Raw genomic sequence first — 24,277 nt, 5'->3', positions numbered from 1 at the left:
CACATTACGCAGTGGGTTGGACTCAGTCCATATCTGAAATTACATTCTGCACATGACAAGGTGGGTTGGACTCAGTCCATATCTTATATTACATTCTGTACAATACACAGTGGGTTGGACTCAGCCCATATCTTATTTTACATTCTGGACAATACACAGTGGGGTGGAATCAGTACATATCTTATATCACATTCTGCACATTCCAAGGTGGGTTGGACTCAGTCCATATCTTATATTACATTCTGTACAATACAAGGTGGGTTGGACTCAGTAAATATCTTATATTGCATTCTTCACATCACAAGGTTGGTTGGACTCAGTCCATATCTTATATTACATTCTGTACAATACACAGTGGTGTGGACTCAGTCCATATCATATATTACATTCTGCACATTACGCAGTGGGTTGGACTCAGTACATATCTTATTTTACATTCTGGACAATACACAGTGGGTTGGACTCAGTCCATATCTTATATTACATTCTGCACATTACGCAGTGGGTTGGACTCAGTACATATCTTATTTTACATTCTGCACATTACGCAGTGGGTTGGACTCAGTCCATATCTTATGTTACATTCTGCACATTACAAGGTGGGTTGGACTCAGTCCATATCTGAAATTACATTCTGCACATTACGCAGTGGGTTGGACTCAGTCCATATCTTATGTTACATTCTGCACATTACACAGTGGGTTGGACTCAGTCCATATCTTATATTACATTCTGCACATTACAAGGTGGGTTGGACTCAGTCCATATCTTGTGTTAAATTATGTACAATACACAGTGGGTTGGACTCAGACCATATCTTATATTACATTCTGCACATCACACAGTGGGGTGGACTCAGTCCATATCTTATATTACATTCTGTACATTACACAGTGGGTTGGACTCAGCACATATCTTATATTACATTCTGCACATTACACAGTGGGTTGTACTCAGTCCATATCTTATGTTACATTCTGCACATTACAAGGTGGGTTGGACTCAGTCCATATCTTATATTACATTCTGTACATTACACGGTGGAGTGGACTCAGTCCATATCTTATATTACATTCTGCACATTACACAGTGGGTTGGACTCAGTACATATCTTATATCACATTCTGCACATTACAAGGTGGGTTGGACTCAGTCCATATCTTATATTACATTCTGTACAATACAAAGTGGGTTGGACTCATCCCATATCTTATTTTACATTCTGTACAATACACAGAGGGTTGGACTCAGTAGAAATCTTACATTACATTCTGTACAATACACAGTGGGGTGGACTCAGTCCATATCTTATTTTACATTCTGGACAATACACAGTGGGGTGGACTCTGTTCATATCTTATATCACATTCTGCACATTACAAGGTGGGTTGGACTCAGTCCATATCTTATATTACATTCTGTACAATACAAGGTGGGTTGGACTGAGTAAATATCTTATATTACATTCTGCACATCACACGGTTGGTTGGACTCAGTCCATATCTTATATTACATTCTGCACAATGCACAGTGGGGTGGACTCAGTCCATATCTTATATTACATTCCGCACATTACGCAGTGGGTTGGACTCAGTCCATATCTTACATTACATTCTGTACAATACACAGTGGGTTGGACTCAGTCCATATCTTATATTACATTCTGTACAATACACAGTGGGTTGGAATCAGTCCATATCTTATATTACATTCCGTACAATACACAGTGGATTGGACTCAGACCATATCTTATATTACATTCTGTACAATACACAGTGGGTTGGACTCAGCCCATATCTTATATTACATTCTGTACAATACACAGTGGGTTGGACTCAGTCCATATCCGATATTACATTCTGCACATTACAAGGTGGGTTGGACTCAGTCCATATCTTGTGTTAAATTATGTACAATACACAGTGGGTTGGACTCAGACCATAATCTTATATTACATTCTGCACATCACACAGTGGGGTGGACTCAGTCCATATCTTATATTACATTCTGTACATCACACAGTGGGTTGGACTCAGTACATATCTTCTGTTACATTCTGCACAATGCACGGTTGGTTGGACTCAGTCCATATCTTATATTACATTCTGTATATTACAAGGTGGGTTGGACTCAGTCCATATCTTATATTACATTCTGCACATCACAAGGTGGGTTGGACTCAGTCCACATCTGAAATTACATTCTGCACATTACAACTTGGGTTGGACTCAGTCCATATCTTATATTACATTCTGTACAATACACAGTGGGTTGGACTCAGCCCATATCTTATTTTACATTCTGTACAAGACACAGTGGGGTGGACTCAGTCCATATCTTATATTACATTCTGTACAATACACAGTGGGTTGGACTCAGCCCATATCTTATTTTACATTCTGTACAATACACAGTGGGGTGGACTCAGTACATATCTTATATCACATTCTGCACATTACAAGGTGGGTTGGACTCAGTCCACATCTTATATTACATTCTGTACAATACAAGGTGGGTTGGACTCAGTAAATATCTTATATTGCATTCTGCACATCACACGGTTGGTTGGACTCAGTCCATATCTTACATTACATTCTGTACAATACACAGTGGGGTGGACTCAGTCCATATCTTATATTACATTCCGCACATTACGCAGTGGGTTGGACTCAGTCCATATCTTACATCACATTCTGTACAATACACAGTGGGTTGGACTCAGTCCATATCTTATATTACATTCTGTACAATACACAGTGGGTTGGACTCAGTCCATATCTTATATCACATTCTGCACATTACAAGGTGGGTTGGACTCAGTCCATATCTTGTGTTAAATTATGTACAATACACAGTGGGTTGGACTCAGACCATATCTTATATTACATTCTGCACATCACACAGTGGGGTGGACTCAGTCCATATCTTATATTACATTCTGTACATTACACAGTGGGTTGGACTCAGTACATATTTTATATTACATTCTGCACATAACACAGTGGGTTGGACTCAGTCCATATCTTATATTACATTCTGCACAATACACGGTTGTTTGGACTCAGTCCATATCTTATATTACATTCTGTATATTACAAGGTGGGTTGGACTCAGTCCATATATTATATTACATTCTGTACAATACACAGTGGGTTGGACTCACTCCATATCTTATATTACAATCTGCACATTACGCAGTGGGTTGGACTCAGTACATATCTTATTTTACATTCTGGACAATACACAGTGGGGTGGACTCAGTCCATATCTTATATTTCATTCCGCACATTACGCAGTGGGTTGGACTCAGCCCATATCTTATATTACATTCTGCACATTACAAGGTGGGTTGGACTCAGTCCATATCTGAAATTACATTCTGCACATTACAAGGTGGGTTGGACTCAGTCCATATCTTCTTTTACATTCTGTACAATACACAGTGGGTTGGACTCAGCCCAGATGTTATATTACATTCTGCACAATATACATTGGGTTGGACTCAGTCCATACCTCATATTACATTCTGTTCAATACACAGTGGGGTGGACTCAGTCCATATCTTTTGTTACATTCTGCACATGACACAGTGGGTTGGACTCAGTCCATATCTTACATTACATTCTGTACAATACACAGTGGGTTGGACTCAGCCCATATCTTATTTTACATTCTGGACAATACACAGTGGGGTGGACTCAGTACAGATCTTATATCACATTCTGCACATTACAAGGTGGGTTGGACTCAGTCCATATCTTATATTACATTCTGTACAATATAAGGTGGGTTGGACTCAGTAAATATCTTATATTGCATTCTGCACATCACACGGTTGGTTGGACTCAGTCCATATCTTATATTACATTCTGTACAATACACAGTGGGGTGGACTCAGTCCATATCTTCTATTACATTCCGCACATTACGCAGTTGGTTGGACTCAGTCCATATCTTACATTACATTCTGTACAATACACAGAGGGTTGGACTCAGTCCATATCTTATATGACATTCCGTACAATACACAGTGGATTGAACTCAGACCATATCTTATATTACATTCTGTACAATACACAGTGGGTTGGACTCAGCCCATAACTTATATTACATTCTGTTCAATACACAGTGGGTTGGAATCAGTCCATATCTCATATCACATTCTGCACATTACAAGGTGGGTTGGACTCAGTCCATATCTTGTGTTAAATAATGTACAATACACAGTGGGTTGGACTCAGACCATATATTTTGTTACATTCTGCACATGACACAGTGGGTTGGACTCAGTCCATATCTTACATTACATTCTGGACAATACACAGTGGGTTGGACTCAGCCCATATCTTATTTTACATTCTGGACAATACACAGTGGGGTGGACTCAGCACATATCTTATATCACATTCTGCACATTACAAGGTGGGTTGGACTCAGTCCATATCTTATATTACATTCTGTACAATACAAGGTGGGTTGGACTCATTAAATATCTTATATTGCATTCTGCACATCACAAGGTTGGTTGGACTCAGTCCATATCTTATATTACATTCTGTACAATACACAGTGGGGTGGACTCAGTCCATATCTTATATTACATTCCGCACATTACGCAGTGGGTTGGACTCAGTCCATATCTTACATTACATTCTGCACAATACACAGTGGGTTGGACTCAGTCCATATCTTATATTACATTCTGTACAATACACAGTGGGTTGGACTCAGTCCATATCTTATATTACATTCCGTACAATACACAGTGGATTGGACTCAGACCATATCTTATATGACATTCTGTACAATACACAGTGGGTTGGACTCAGCCCATAACTTATATTACATTCTGTTCAATACACAGTGGGTTGGACTCAGTCCATATCTCATATCACATTCTGCACATTACAAGGTGGGTTGGACTCAGTCCATATCTTGTGTTAAATTATGTACAATACACAGTGGGTTGGACTCAGATCATATCTTATATAACATTCTGCAAATCACACAGTGGGTTGGACTCAGTCCATATCTTATATTACATTCTGTACATTACACATTGGTTTGGACTCAGTACATATTTTATATTACATTCTGCACATTACACAGTGGGTTGGACTCAGTCCATATCTTATATTACATTCTGCACAATACACGGTTGGTTGGACTCAGTCCATATCTTATATTACATTCTGTATATTACAAGGTGGGTTGGACTCAGTCCATATATTATCTTACATTCTGTACAATACACAGTGGGTTGGACTCACTACATATCTTATATTACATTCTGCACATTACGCAGTGGGTTGGACTCAGTACATATCTTATTTTACATGCTGGACAACACACAGTGGGGTGGACTCAGCCCAGATGTTATATTACATTCTGCACAATACACATTGGGTTGGACTCAGTCCATACCTTATATTACAGTCTGTTCAATACACAGTGGGGTGGACTCAGTCCATATCTTTTATTACATTCTGCACATGACACAGTGGGTTGGACTCAGTCCATATCTTACATTACATTCTGTACAATACACAGTGGGTTGGACTCAGTCCATATCTTATATTACATTCTGTACAATACACAGTGGGTTGGACTCAGCCCAGATGTTATATTACATTCTGCACAATACACATTGGGTTGGACTCAGTCCATACCTTATATTACATTCTGCACATTGCGCAGTGGGTTGGACTCAGTACATATCTTATTTTACATTCTGCACATTACAAGGTGGGTTGGACTCAGTCCATATCTTATATTACATTCCGCACATTACGCAGTGGGTTGGACTCAGTCCATATCTGAAATTACATTCTGCACATTACAAGGTGGGTTCGACTCAGTCCATATCTTATATTACATTCTGTACAATACACAGTGGGTTGGACTCAGCCCATATCTTATTTTACATTCTGGACAATACACAGTGGGGTGGACTCAGTACATATCTTATATCACATTCTGCACATTACAAGGTGGGTTGGACTCAGTCCATATCTTATATTACATTCTGTACAATACAAGGTGGGTTGGACTCAGTAAATATCTTATATTGCATTCTGCACATCACAAGGTTGGTTGGACTCAGTCCATATCTTATATTACATTCTGTACAATACACATTGGGGTGGACTCAGTCCATATCTTATATTACATTCCGCACATTACGCAGTGGGTTGGACTCAGTCCATATCTTACATTACATTCTGTACAATACACAGTGGGTTGGACTCAGTCCATATCTTATATTACATTCCGTACAATACACAGTGGATTGGACTCAGACCATATCTTATATTACATTCTGTACAATACACAGTGGGTTGGACTCAGCCCATATCTTATATTACATTCTGTACAATACACAGTGGGTTGGACTCAGTCCATATCTGATATTACATTCTGCACATTACAAGGTGGGTTGGACTCAGTCCATATCTTGTGTTAAATTATGTACAATACACAGTGGGTTGAACTCAGACCATATCTTATATTACATTCTGCACATCACACAGTGGGGTGGACTCAGTCCATATCTTATTTTACATTCTGTACATCACACAGAGGGTTGGACTCAGTACATATCTTATATTACATTCTGCACATTACACAGTGGGTTGGACTCAGTCCATATCTTATATTACATTCTGGACAATACACAGTGGGGTGCACTCAGTACATATCTTATATTACATTCTGTACAATACACGATGGGTTGGACTCTGTCCATATCTTATATTACATTCTGTACAATACACAGTGGGCTGGACTCAGTTCATATCTTATGTTACATTCTGTACATTACAAGGTGGGTTGGACTGAGCCAATATCTTATATTACATTCTGCACATTACAAGGTGGGTTGGACACAGTCCATATCTGATATTACATTCTGCACATTGCACAGTGGGTTGGACTCAGTCCATATCTTATATTACATTCCGCACATTACACAGTGGGTTGGACTCAGTCCATATCTTACATTACATTCTGTACAATACACAGTGGGTTGGACTCAGTCCATATCTTATATTACATTCCGTACAATACACAGTGGATTGGACTCAGACCATATCTTATATTACATTCTGTACAATACACAGTGGGTTGGACTCAGCCCATATCTTATATTACATTCTGTACAATACACAGTGGGTAAGACTCAGTCCATATCTTATATTACATTCTGCACATTACAAGGTGGGTTGGACTCAGTCCATATCTTGTGTTAAATTATGTACAATACACAGTGGGTTGGACTCAGACCATATCTTATATCAAATTCTGCACATCACACAGTGGGGTGGACTCAGTCCATATCTTATATTACATTCTGTACATTACACAGTGGGTTGGACTCAGTCCATATCTTATATTACATTCTGCACATCACACAGTGGGTTGGACTCAGTCCATATCTTATATTACATTCTGTATATTACAAGGTGGGTTGGACTCAGTCCATATATCATATTACATTCTGTACAATACACAGTGGGTTGGACTCAGTACATATCTTATTTTACATTCTGGACAATACACAGTGGGGTGGACTCAGTCCATATCTGATATTTCATTCCGCACATTAAGCAGTGGGTTGGACTCAGCCCATATCTTATATTACATTCTGCACATTACAAGGTGGGTTGGACTCAGTCCATATCTTATATTACATTCTGTACAATACACAGTGGGTTGGACTTAGCCCATATGTTATATTACATTCTGCACAATACACATTGGGTTGGACTCAGTCCATACCTTATATTACATTCTGTTCAATACACAGTGGGGTGGACTCAGTCCATATCTTTTATTACATTCTGCACATGACACAGTGGGGTGGACTCAGTACATATCTTACATCACATTCTGCACATTACAAGGTAGGTTGGACTCAGTCAATATCTTATATTACATTCTGTACAATACAAGTTGGGTTGGACTCAGTAAATATCTCATATTGCATTCTGCACATCACAAGGTTGGTTGGACTCAGTCCATATCTTATATTACATTCTGTACAATACACAGTGGGGTGGACTCAGTCCATATCTTATATTACATTCCGCACATTACGCAGTGGGTTGGACTCAGTCCATATCTTATATCACATTCTGTACAATACACAGTGGGTTAGACTCAGCCCATATCTTATATTACATTCTGTACAATACACAGTGGGTTGGACTCAGCCCATATCTTATATTACATTCTGTTCAATACACAGTGGGTTGGACTCAGTCCATATCTCATATCACATTCTGCACATTACAAGGTGGGTTGGACTCAGTCCATATCTTGTGTTAAATTATGTACAATACACAGTGGGTTGGACTCAGACCATATCTTTTGTTACATTCTGCACATGACACAGTGGGTTGGACTCAGTCAATATCTTACATTACATTCTGTACAATACACAGTGGGTTGGACTCAGCCCATATCTTATTTTACATTCTGGACAATACACAGTGGGGTGGACTCAGTACATATCTTATATCACATTCTGCACATTACAAGGTGGGTTGGACTCAGTCCATATCTTATATTACATTCTGTACAATACAAGGTGGGTTGGACTCAGTAAATATCTTATATTGCATTCTGCACATCACAAGGTTGGTTGGACTCAGTCCATATCTTATATTACATTCTGTACATTACACGGTGGAGTTGACTCAGTCCATATCTTATATTACATTCTGTACAATACACGATGGGTTGGACTCTGTCCATATCTTATATTACATTCTGTACAATACACAGTGGGCTGGACTCAGTTCATATCTTATGTTACATTCTGTACATTACAAGGTGGGTTGGACTGAGCCAATATCTTATATTACATTCTGCACATTACAAGGTGGGTTGGACACAGTCCATATCTGATATTAAATTCTGCACATTGCGCAGTGGGTTGGACTCAGTCCAGATCTTATATTACATTCCGCACATTACACAGTGGGTTGGACTCAGTCCATATCTTACATTACATTCTGTACAATACACAGTGGGTTGGACTCAGTCCATATCTTATATTACATTCCGTACAATACACAGTGGATTGGACTCAGACCATATCTTGTGTTAAATTATGTACAATACACAGTGGGTTGGACTCAGACCATATCTTATATCAAATTCTGCACATCACACAGTGGGGTGGACTCAGTCCATATCTTATATTACATTCTGTACATTACACAGTGGGTTGGACTCAGTCCATATATTATATTACATTCTGCACATCACACAGTGGGTTGGACTCAGTCCATATCTTATATTACATTCTGTATATTACAAGGTGGGTTGGACTCAGTCCATATATCATGTTACATTCTGTACAATACACAGTGGGTTGGACTCAGTCCATATCTTATTTTACATTCTGGACAATACACAGTGGGGTGGACTCAGTCCATATCTTATATTTCATTCCGCACATTAAGCTGTGGGTTGGACTCAGCCCATATCTTATATTACATTCTGCACATTACAAGGTGGGTTGGACTCAGTCCATATCTTATATTACATTCTGTACAATACACAGTGGGTTGGACTTAGCCCATATGTTATATTACATTCTGCACAATACACATTGGGTTGGACTCAGTCCATACCTTATATTACATTCTGTTCAATACACAGTGGGGTGGACTCAGTCCATATCTTTTATTACATTCTGCACATGACACAGTGGGGTGGACTCAGTACATATCTTACATCACATTCTGCACATTACAAGGTGGGTTGGACTCAGTCAATATCTTATATTACATTCTGTACAATACAAGTTGGGTTGGACTCAGTAAATATCTTATATTGCATTCTGCACATCACAAGGTTGGTTGGACTCAGTCCATATCTTATATTACATTCTGTACAAACAGAGTGGGGTGGACTCAGTCCATATCTTATATTACATTCCGCACATTACGCAGTGGGTTGGACTCAGTCCATATCTTATATCACATTCTGTACAATACACAGTGGGTTAGACTCAGCCCATATCTTATATTACATTCTGTACAATACACAGTGGGTTGGACTCAGCCCATATCTTATATTACATTCTGTTCAATACACAGTGGGTTGGACTCAGTCCATATCTCATATCACATTCTGCACATTACAAGGTGGGTTGGACTCAGTCCATATCTTGTGTTAAATTATGTACAATACACAGTGGGTTGGACTCAGACCATATCTTTTGTTACATTCTGCACATGACACAGTGGGTTGGACTCAGTCCATATCTTACATTACATTCTGTACAATACACAGTGGGTTGGACTCAGCCCATATCTTATTTTACATTCTGGACAATACAAAGTGGGGTGGACTCAGGACATATCTTATATCACATTCTGCACATTACAAGGTGGGTTGGACTCAGTCCATATCTTATATTACATTCTGTACAATACAAGGTGGGTTGGACTCAGTAAATATCTTATATTGCATTCTGCACATCACAAGGTTGGTTGGACTCAGTCCATATCTTATATTACATTCTGTACAATACACAGTGGGGTGGACTCAGTCCATATCTTATATTACATTCCGCACATTACGCAGTGGGTTGGACTCAGTCCATATCTTACATTACATTCTGTACAATACACAGTGGGTTGGACTCAGTCCATATCTTATATTACATTCTGTACAATACACAGTGGGTTGGACTCAGTCCATATCTTATATTACATTCCGTACAATACACAGTGGATTGGACTCAGACCATATCTTATATTACATTCTGTACAATACACAGTGGGTTGGACTCAGCCCATAACTTATATTACATTCTGTTCAATACACAGTGGGTTGGACTCAGTCCATATCTCATATCACATTCTGCACATTACAAGGTGGGTTGGACTCAGTCCATATCTTGTGTTAAATTATGTACAATACACAGTGGGTTGGACTCAGACCATATCTTATATAACATTCTGCACATCACACAGTGGGATGGACTCAGTCCATATCTTATATTACATTCTGCACATTACACAGTGGGTTGGACTCAGTACATATTTTATATTACATTCTGCACATTACACAGTGGGTTGGACTCAGTCCATATCTTATATTACATTCTGTATATTACAAGGTGGGTTGGACTCAGCCCATATCTTATATTACATTCTGCACATTACAAGGTGGGTTGGACTCAGTCCATATCTTATATTACATTCTGTACAATACACAGTGGGTTGGACTCAGCCCAGATGTTATATTACATTCTGCACATGACACAGTGGGTTGGACTCAGTCCATATCTTACATTACATTCTGTACAATACACAGTGGGTTGGACTCAGTCCATATCTTATATTACATTCTGTACAATACACAGTGGGTTGGACTCAGCCCAGATGTTATATTACATTCTGCACATGACACAGTGGGTTGGACTCAGTCCATATCTTACATTACATTCTGTACAATACACAGTGGGTTGGACTCAGCCCATATCTTATATGACATTCTGCACATTACACAGTGGGTTGGACTCAGTCCATATCTTATATTACATTCTGCACATTGCACAGTGGGTTGGACTCAGTCCATATCTTATATTACATTCTGCACATTGCACAGTGGGTTGGACTCAGTACATATCTTATATTACATTCTGCACATTACACAGTGGGTTGGACTCAGTCCATGTCTTATATTACATTCTGGACAATGCACAGTGGGGTGGACTCAGTACATATCTTATATTACATTCTGCACATTACAAGGTGGGTTGGACTCAGTAAATATCTTATATTGCATTCTGCACATCACACGGTTGGTTGGACTCAGTCCATATCTTATATTACATTCTGCACATTACACGGTGGAGTGGACTCAGTCCATATCTTATATTACATTCTGTACAATACACGATGGGTTGTACTCAGTCCATATCTTATATTACATTCTGTACAATACACAGTGGGCTGGACTCAGTTCATATCTTATGTTACATTCTGTACATTACAAGGTGGGTTGGACTCAGCCCATATCTTATATTACATTCTGCACATTACAAGGTGGGTTGGACACAGTCCATATCTGATATTACATTCTGCACATTGCACAGTGGGGTGGACTCAGTCCATATCTTATATTACATTCTGTACAATACACGGTGGGTTGGACTCAGTAAATATCTTATATTACATTCTGTACAATACACAGTGGGGTGGACTCAGTCCATATCTTATTTTACATTCTGGACAATACACAGTGGGGTGGACTCAGTACATATCTTATATCACATTCTGCACATTACAAGGTGGGTTGGACTCAGTCCATATCTTATATTACATTCTGTACAATACAAGGTGGGTTGGACTCAGTAAATATCTTATATTGCATTCTGCACATCACACGGTTGGTTGGACTCAGTCCATATCTTATATTACATTCTGTACAATACACAGTGGGGTGGACTCAGTCCATATCTTATATTACATTCCGCACATTACGCAGTGGGTTGGACTCAGTCCATATCTTACATTATATTCTGTACAATACACAGTGGGTTGGACTCAGTCCATATCTTATATTACATTCTGTACAATACACAGTGGATTGGACTCAGTCCATATCTTATATTACATTCCGTACAATACACAGTGGATTGGACTCAGACCATATTTTATATTACATTCTGTACAATACACAGTGGGTTGGACTCAGCCCATATCTTATATTACATTCTGTACAATACACAGTGGGTTAGACTCAGTCCATATCTTATATTACATTCTGCACATTACAAGGTGGGTTGGACTGAGTCCATATCTTGTGTTAAATTATGTACAATACACAGTGGGTTGGACTCAGACCATATCTTATATCACATTATGCACATCACACAGTGGGGTGGACTCAGTCCATATCTTATATTACATTCTGTACATTACACAGTGGGTTGGACTCAGTACATATCTTATATTACATTCTGCACATTACACAGTGGGTTGGACTCAGTCCATATCTTATATTACATTCTGCACAATACACGGTTGGTTTGACTCAGTCCATATCTTATATTACATTCTGTATATTACAAGGTGGGTTGGACTCAGTCCATATATCATATTACATTCTGTACAATACACAGTGGGTTGGACTCACTCCATATCTTATATTACATTCTGCACATTACGCAGTGGGTTGGACTCAGCCCATATCTTATATTACATTCTGCACATTACAAGGTGGGTTGGACTCAGTCCATATCTTATATTACATTCTGTACAATACACAGTGGGTTGGACTCAGCCGATATGTTATATTACATTCTGCACAATACACATTGGGTTGGACTCAGTCCATACCTTATATTACATTCTGTTCAATACACATTGGGGTGGACTCAGTCCATATCTTTTATTACATTCTGCACATGACACAGTGGGGTGGACTCAGTACATATCTTATATCACATTCTGCACATTACAAGGTGGGTTGGACTCAGTCAATATCTTATATTACATTCTGTACAATACAAGGTGGGTTGGACTCAGTAAATATCTTATATTGCATTCTGCACATCACAAGGTTGGTTGGACTCAGTCCATATCTTATATTACATTCTGTACAATACACAGTGGGGTGGACTCAGTCCATATCTTATATTACATTCCGCACATTACGCAGTTTGTTGGACTCAGTCCATATCTTACATGACATTATGTACAATACACAGTGGGTTGGACTCAGTCCATATCTTATATTACATTCTGTACAATACACAGTGGGTTGGACTAAGTCCATATCTTATATTACATTCCGTACAATACACAGTGGATTGGACTCAGACCATATCTTATATCACATTCTGTACAATACACAGTGGGTTGGACTCAGCCCATATCTTATATTACATTCTGTACAATACACAGTGGGTTGGACTCAGTCCATATCTTATATTACATTCTGCACATTACAAGGTGGGTTGGACTCAGTCCATATCTTGTGTTAAATTATGTACAATACACAGTGGGTTGGACTCAGACCATATCTTATATTACATTCTGCACATCACACAGTGGGGTGGACTCAGTCCATATCTTATATTACATTCTGTACATTACACAGTGGGTTGGACTCAGTACATATCTTATATTACATTCTGTACATTACACGGTGGAGTGGACTCAGTCCATATCTTATATTACATTCTGTACAATACACGATGGGTTGGACTCAGTCCATATCTTATATTACATTCTGTACAATACACAGTGTGTTGGACTCAGTCCATATCTTATATTACATTCTGCACATTGCACAGTGGGGTGGACTCAGTCCATATCTTATATCACATTCTGTACAATACACAGTGGGGTGGACTCAGTCCATATCTTATATTACATTCAGTAAATTACACAGTGGGTTGGACTCAGTCCATATCTTATATTACATTCTGCACATTGCACAGTGGGGTGGACTCAGTCCATATCTTATATTACATTCTGTACAATACACAGTGTGTTGGACTCAGCCCATATCTTATATTACATTCTGTACATTACACAGTGGGTTGGACTCAGTCCATATCTTATATTACATTCTGTACAATACACAGTGGGGTGGACTCAGTCCATATCTTATATTACAGTTGGTACAATACACAGTGGGTTGGACTCAGCCCATATCTTATATGACATTCTGCACATTGCACAGTGGGTTGGACTCAGACCATATCTTATATTACATTCAGTACATTACACAGTGGGTTGGACTCAGTCCATATCTTATATTACATTCTGTACAATACACAGTGGGTTGGACTCAGTCCATACCTTATATTACATTCAGTACATTGCACAGTGGGTTGGACTCAGTACATATCTTATATTACATTCTGTACAATACACAGTGGGTTGGACTCAGTCCATATCTTACGTTACATTATGTACAATGCACAGTGGGTTGGACTCAGCCCATATCAAAAATTACATTCTGTACAATACACAGTGGGTTCGACTCAGTCCATATCTTATATTACATTCTGCACATTACAGAGTGGGTTGGACTCAGTCCATATCTTATATTACATTCTGGACAATACACAGTGGGGTGGACTCAGTACATATCTTATATTACATTCTGCACATTACAAGGTGGGTTGGACTCAGTAAATATCTTATATTGCATTCTGCACATTACAAGGTGGGTTGGACTCAGTCCATATCTTGTGTTAAATTATGTACAATACACAGTGGGTTGGACTCAGACCATATCTTATATCACATTCTGCACATCACACAGTGGGGTGGACTCAGTCCATATCTTATATTACATTCTGTACATTACACAGTGGGTTGGACTCAGTACATATCTTATATTACATTCTGCACATTACACAGTGGGTTGGACACAGTCCATATCTTTTATTACATTCTGCACAATACACGGTTGGTTGGACTCAGTCCATATCTTATATTACATTCTGTATATTACACAGTGGGTTGGACTCCGACCATATCTTATATCACATTCTGCACATCACACAGTGGGGTGGACTCAGTCCATATCTTATATTACATTCAGTAAATTACACAGTGGGTTGGACTCAGCCCATATCTTATATCACATTCTGCACATTGCACAGTGGGGTGGACTCAGTCCATATCTTATATTACATTCTGTACAATACACAGTGTTTTGGACTCAGCCCATATCTAATATTACATTCTGTACATTACACAGTGGGTTGGACTCAGTCCATATCTTATATTACATTCTGTACAATACACAGTGGGGTGGACTCAGTCCATATCTTATATTACAGTTGGTACAATACACAGTGGGTTGGACTCAGCCCATAACTTATATGACATTCTGCACATTACACAGTGGGTTGGACTCAGTCCATATCTTATATTACATTCTGCACATTGCACAGTGGGTTGGACTCAGTCCATATCTTATATTACATTCTGCACATTGCACAGTGGGTTGGACTCAGTACATATCTTATATTACATTCTGCACATTACACAGTGGGTTGGACTCAGTGCATATCTTATATTACATTCTGCACATTACAAGGTGGGTTGGACTCAGTAAATATCTTATATTGCATTCTGCACATCACACGGTTGGTTGGACTCAGTCCATATCTTATATTACATTCTGTCCATTACACGGTGGAGTGGACTCAGTCCATATCTTATATTACATTCTGTACAATACACGATGGGTTGGAATCAGTCGATATCTTACATTACATTCTGTACAATACACAGTGGGCTGGACTCAGTTCATATCTTATGTTACATTCTGTACATTACAAGGTGGGTTGGACTCAGCCCATATCTTATATTACATTCTGCACATTACAAGGTGGGTTGGACACAGTCCATATCTGATATTACATTCTGCACATTGCACAGTGGGGTGGATTCAGTCCATATCTTATATTACATTCTGTACAATACAAGGTGGGTTGGACTCAGTAAATATCTTATATTACATTCTGTACAATACACAGTGGGGTGGACTCAGTCCATATCTTATTTTACATTCTGGACAATACACAGTGGGTTGGACTCAGTACATATCTTATATCACATTCTGCACATTACAAGGTGGGTTGGACTCAGTCCATATCTTATATTACATTCTGTACAATACAAGGTGGTTTGTACTCAGTAAATATCTTATATTGCATTCTGCACATCACATGGTTGGTTGGACTCAGTCCTTATCTTATATTACATTCTGTACAATACACAGTGGGGTGGACTCAGTCCATATCTTATATTACATTCCGCACATTACGCAGTGGGTTGGACTCAGTCCATATCTTACATTACATTCTGTACAATACACAGTGGGTTGGACTCAGTCCATATCTTATATTACATTCTGTACAATACACAGTGGATTGGACTCAGTCCATATCTTATATTACATTCCGTACAATACACAGTGGATTGGACTCAGACCATATCTTATATTACATTCTGCACAATACACAGTGGGTTGGACTCAGCACATATCTTATATTACATTCTGTACAATACACAGTGGGTTAGACTCAGTCCATATCTTATATTACATTCTGCACATTACAAGGTGGGTTGGACTCAGTCCATATCTTCTGTTAAATTATGCACAACACACAGTGGATTGGACTCAGACCATATCTTATATTACATTCTGTACAATACACAGAGGGTTGGACTCAGTCCATACCTTATATTACATTGAGTACATTACACAGTGGGTTGGACTCAGTACATATCTTATATTACATTCTGTACAATACTCAGTGGGTTGGACTCAGTCCATATCTTACGTTACATTATGTACAATGCACAGTGGGTTGGACTCAGCCCATATCTAAAATTACATTCTGTACAATACACAGTGGGTTGGACTCAGTCCATATCTTATATTACATTCTGCACATTACACAGTGGGTTGGACTCAGTCCATATCTTATATTGCATTCTGCACATTACAAGGTGGGTTGGACTCAGTAAATATCTTGTATTGCATTCTGCACATTACAAGGTGGGTTGGACTCAGTCCATATCTTGTGTTAAATTATGTACAATACACAGTGGGTTGGACTCAGACCATATCTTATATCACATTCTGCACATCACACAGTGGGGTGGACTCAGTCCATATCTTATATTACATTCTGTACATCACACGGTGGGTTGGACTCAGTCCATATCTTATATTACATTCTGCACATTGCACAGTGGGGTGGACTCAGTCCATATCTTATATTACATTCTGTACAATACACAGTGTGTTGGACTCAGCCCATATCTAATATTACATTCTGTACATTACACAGTGGGTTGGACTCAGTCCATATCTTATATTACATTCTGTACAATACACAGTGGGGTGGACTCAGTCCATATCTTATATTACAGTTGGTACAATACACAGTGGGTTGGACTCAGCCCATATCTTATATGACATTCTGCACATTACACAGTGGGTTGGACTCAGTCCATATCTTATATTACATTCTGCACATTGCACAGTGGGTTGGACTCAGTCCATATCTTATATTACATTCTGCACATTGCACAGTGGGTTGGACTCAGTACATATCTTATATTACATTCTGCACATTACACAGTGGGTTGGACTCAGTCCATATCTTATATTACATTCTGGACAATACACAGTGGGGTGGACTCAGCACATATCTTATATTACATTCTGCACATTACAAGGTGGGTTGGACTCAGTAAATATCTTATATTGCATTCTGCACATCACACGGTTGGTTGGACTCAGTCCATATCTTATATTACATTCTGTACATTACACGGTGGAGTGGACTCAGTCCATATCTTATATTACATTCTGTAGAATACACGATGGGTTGGAATCAGTCCATATCTTATATTACATTCTGCACATTACAAGGTGGGTTGGACACAGTCCATATCTGATATTACATTCTGCACATTGCACAGTGGGGTGGACTCAGTCCATATCTTATATTACATTCTGTACAATACAAGGTGGGTTGGACTCAGTAAATATCTTCTATTACATTCTGTACAATACACAGTGGGGTGGACTCAGTCCATATCTTATTTTACATTCTGTACAATACACAGTGGGGTGGACTCAGTACATATCTTATATCACATTCTGCACATTACAAGGTGGGTTGGACTCAGTCCATATCTTATATTACATTCTGTACAATACAAGGTGGGTTGTACTCAGTAAATATCTTATATTGCATTCTGCACATCACACGGTTGGTTGGACTCAGTCCATATCTTATATTACATTCTGTACAATACACAGTGGGGTGGACTCAGTCCATATCTTATATTACATTCCGCACATTACGCAGTGGGTTGGACTCAGTCCATATCTTACATTACATTCTGTACAATACACAGTGGGTTGGACTCAGTCCATATCTTATATTACATTCCGTACAATACACAGTGGATTGGACTCAGACCATATCTTATATTACATTCTGTACAATACACAGTGGGTTGGACTCAGCACATATCTTATATTACATTCTGTACAATACACAGTGGGTTAGACTCAGTCCATATCTTATATTACATTCTGCACATTACAAGGTGGGTTGGACTCAGTCCATATCTTCTGTTAAATTATGTACAATACACAGTGGGTTGGACTCAGACCATATCTTATATCACATTCTGCACATCACACAGTGGGGTGGACTCAGTCCATATCTTATATTGCATTCTGTACATTACACAGTGGATTGGACTCAGTCCATATATTATATTACATTCTGCACATTACACAGTGGGTTGGACTCAGTCCATATCTTATATTTCATTCCGCACATTAAGCAGTGGGTTGGACTCAGCCCATATCTTATATTACATTCTGCAGATTACGCAGTGGGTTGGACTCAGTCCATACCTTATATTACATTCTGTTCAATACACATTGGGGTGGACTCAGTCCATATCTTTTATTACATTCTGCACATGACACAGTGGGGTGGACTCAGTACATATCTTATATCACATTCTGCACATTACAAGGTGGGTTGGACTCAGTCAATATCTTATATTACATTCTGTACAATACACAGTGGGGTGGACTCAGTCCATATCTTATATTACATTCCGCACATTACGCAGTGGGTTGGACTCAGTCCATATCTTACATGACATTCTGTACAATACACAGTGGGTTGGACTCAGTCCATATCTTATATTACATTCTGTACAATACACAGTGGGTTGGACTCAGTCCATATCTTATATTACATTCCGTACAATACACAGTGGATTGGACTCAGACCATATCTTTTATCACATTCTGTACAATACACAGTGGGTTGGACTCAGCCCATATCTTATATTACATTCTGTACAATACACAGTGGGTTGGACTCAGTCCATATCTTATATTACATTCTGCACATTACAAGGTGGGTTGGACTCAGTCCATATCTTGTGTTAAATTATGTGCAATACACAGTGGGTTGGACTCAGACCATATCTTATAACACATTCTGCACATCACACAGTGGGGTGGACTCAGTCCATATCTTATATTACATTCTGTACATTACACGGTGGGTTGGACTCAGTCCATATCTTATATTACATTCTGCACATTGCACAGTGGGGTGGACTCAGTCCATATCTTATATTACATTCTGTACAATACACAGTGTGTTGGACTCAGCCCATATCTAATATTACATTCTGTACATTACACAGTGGGTTGGACTCAGTCCATATCTTATATTACATTCTGTACAATACACAGTGGGGTGGACTCAGTCCATATCTTATATTACAGTTGGTACAATACACAGTGGGGTGGACTCAGCACATATCTTATATTACATTCTGCACATTACAAGGTGGGTTGGACTCAGTAAATATCTTATATTGCATTCTGCACATCACACGGTTGGTTGGACTCAGTCCATATCTTATATTACATTCTGTACATTACACGGTGGAGTGGACTCAGTCCATATCTTATATTACATTCTGTACAATACACGATGGGTTGGAATCAGTCCATATCTTATATTACATTCTGTACAATACACAGTGGGCTGGACTCAGTTCATATCTTATGTTACATTCTGTACATTACAAGGTGGGTTGGACTCAGCCCATATCTTATATTACATTCTGCACATTACAAGGTGGGTTGGACACAGTCCATATCTGATATTACATTCTGCACATTGCACAGTGGGGTGGACTCAGTCCATATCTTATATTACATTCTGTACAATACAAGGTGGGTTGGACTCAGTAAATATCTTATATTACATTCTGTACAATACACAGTGGGGTGGACTCAGTCCATATCTTATTTTACATTCTGGACAACACACAGTGGGGTGGACTCAGTACATATCTTATATCACATTCTGCACATTACAAGGTGGGTTGGACTCAGTCCATATCTTATATTACATTCTGTACAATACAAGGTGGGTTGTACTCAGTAAATATCTTATATTGCATTCTGCACATCACACGGTTGGTTGGACTCAGTCCATATCTTATATTACATTCTGTACAATACACAGATGGGTGGACTCAGTCCATATCTTATATTACATTCCGCACATTACGCAGTGGGTTGGACTCAGTCCATATCTTACATTACATTCTGTACAATACACAGTGGGTTGGACTCAGTCCATATCTTATATTACATTCCGTACAATACACAGTGGATTGGACTCAGACCATATCTTATATTACATTCTGTACAATACACAGTGGGTTGGACTCAGCACATATCTTATATTACATTCTGTACAATACACAGTGGGTTAGACTCAGTCCATATCTTATATTACATTCTGCACATTACAAGGTGGGTTGGACTCAGTCCATATCTTCTGTTAAATTATGTACAATACACAGTGGGTTGGACTCAGACCATATCTTATATCACATTCTGCACATCACACAGTGGGGTGGACTCAGTCCATATCTTATATTACATTCTGTACATGACACAGTGGGTTGGACTCAGTACATATATTATATTACATTCTGCACATTACACAGTGGGTTGGACTCAGTCCATATCTTATATTACATTCTGCACAATACACGGTTGGTTGGACTCAGTCCATATCTTATATTACATTCTGTATATTACAAGGTGGGTTGGACTCAGTCCATATATCATATTACATTCTGTACAATACACAGTGGGTTGGACTCACTCCATATCTTATATTACATTCTGCACATTACGCAGTGGGTTGGACTCAGTACATATCTTATTTTACATTCTGGACAATACACAGTGGGGTGGACTCAGTCCATATCTTATATTTCATTCCGCACATTAAGCAGTGGGTTGGACTCAGCCCATATCTTATATTACATTCTGCAGATTACGCAGTGGGTTGGACTCAGTCCATACCTTATATTACATTCTGTTCAATACACATTGGGGTGGACTCAGTCCATATCTTTTATTACATTCTGCACATGACACAGTGGGGTTGTCTCAGTACATATCTTATATCACATTCTGCACATTACAAGGTGGGTTGGACTCAGTCAATATCTTATATTACATTCTGTACAATACAAGGTGGGTTGGACTCAGTAAATATCTTATATTGCATTCTGCACATCACAAGGTTGGTTGGACTCAGTCCATATCTTATATTACATTCTGTACAATACACAGTGGGGTGGACTCAGTCCATATCTTATATTACATTCCGCACATTACGCAGTGGGTTGGACTCAGTCCATATCTTACATGACATTCTGTACAATACACAGTGGGTTGGACTCAGTCCATATCTTATATTACATTCTGTACAATACACAGTGGGTTGGACTCAGTCCATATCTTATATTACATTCCGTACAATGCACAGTGGATTGGACTCAGACCATATCTTATATCACATTCTGTACAATACACAGTGGGTTGGACTCAGTCCATATCTTATATTACATTCTGCACATTACAAGGTGGGTTGGACTCAGTTCATATCTTGTGTTAAATTATGTACAATACACAGTGGGTTGGACTCAGACCATATCTTATATTACATTCTTCACATCACACAGTGGGGTGGACTCAGTCCATATCTTATATTACATTCTGTACATTACACAGTGGGTTGGACTCAGTACATATCTTATATTACATTCTGTACATTACACGGTGGAGTGGACTCAGTCCATATCTTATATTACATTCTGTACAATACACGATGGGTTGGACTCAGTCCATATCTTATATTACATTCTGTACAATACACAGTGGGCTGGACTCAGTTCATATCTTATGTTACATTCTGTACATTACAAGGTGGGTTGGAGTCAGCCCATATCTTATATTACATTCTGCACATTACAAGGTGGGTTGGACACAGTCCATATCTGATATTACATTCTGCACATTGCACAGTGGGGTGGACTCAGTCCATATCTTATATTACATTCTGTACAATACACAGTGTGTTGGACTCAGTCCATATCTTATATTACATTCTGCACATTGCACAGTGGGGTGGACTCCGTCCATATCTTATATCACATTCTGTACAATACACAGTGGGGTGGACTCAGTCCATATCTTATATTACATTCAGTAAATTACACAGTGGGTTGGACTCAGTCCATATCTTATATTACATTCTGCACATTGCACAGTGGGTTGGACTCAGTCCATATCTTATATTACATTCTGCACATTGCATAGTGGGTTGGACTCAGTCCATATCTTATATTACATTCAGTACATTACACAGTGGGTTGGACTCAGTCCATACCTTATATTACATTCTGTACAATACACAGTGGGTTGGACTCAGTCCATATCTTATATTACATTCTGCACATTACACAGTGGGTTGGACTCAGTCCATATCTTCTGTTAAATTATGTACAATACACAGTGGGTTGGACTCAGACCATATCTTATATCACATTCTGCACATCACACAGTGGGGTGGACTCAGTCCATATCTTATATTACATTCTGTACATGACACAGTGGGTTGGACTCAGTACATATATTATATTACATTCTGCACATTACACAGTGGGTTGGACTCAGTCCATATCTTATATTACATTCTGCACAATACACGGTTGGTTGGACTCAGTCCATATCTTATATTACATTCTGTATATTACAAGGTGGGTTGGACTCAGTCCATATATCATATTACATTCTGTACAATACACAGTGGGTTGGACTCACTCCATATCTTATTTTACATTCTGGACAATACACAGTGGGGTGGACTCAGTCCATATCTTATATTTCATTCCGCACATTAAGCAGTGGGTTGGACTCAGCCCATATCTTATATTACATTCTGCAGATTACGCAGTGGGTTGGACTCAGTCCATACCTTATATTACATTCTGTTCAATACACATTGGGGTGGACTCAGTCCATATCTTTTATTACATTCTGCACATGACACAGTGGGGTTGTCTCAGTACATATCTTATATCACATTCTGCACATTACAAGGTGGGTTGGACTCAGTCAATATCTTATATTACATTCTGTACAATACAAGGTGGGTTGGACTCAGTAAATATCTTATATTGCATTCTGCACATCACAAGGTTGGTTGGACTCAGTCCATATCTTATATTACATTCCGCACATTACGCAGTGGGTTGGACTCAGTCCATATCTTACATGACATTCTGTACAATACACAGTGGGTTGGACTCAGTCCATATCTTATATTACATTCTGTACAATACACAGTGGGTTGGAC

The sequence above is a fragment of the Heptranchias perlo genome, unplaced genomic scaffold (assembly GCF_035084215.1).
Source record: "Heptranchias perlo isolate sHepPer1 unplaced genomic scaffold, sHepPer1.hap1 HAP1_SCAFFOLD_50, whole genome shotgun sequence".
Lineage (NCBI taxonomy): Eukaryota > Metazoa > Chordata > Chondrichthyes > Hexanchiformes > Hexanchidae > Heptranchias > Heptranchias perlo.
The sequence above is the reverse complement of the archived record's forward strand: the minus strand, read 5'-3'. Positions refer to the sequence as shown.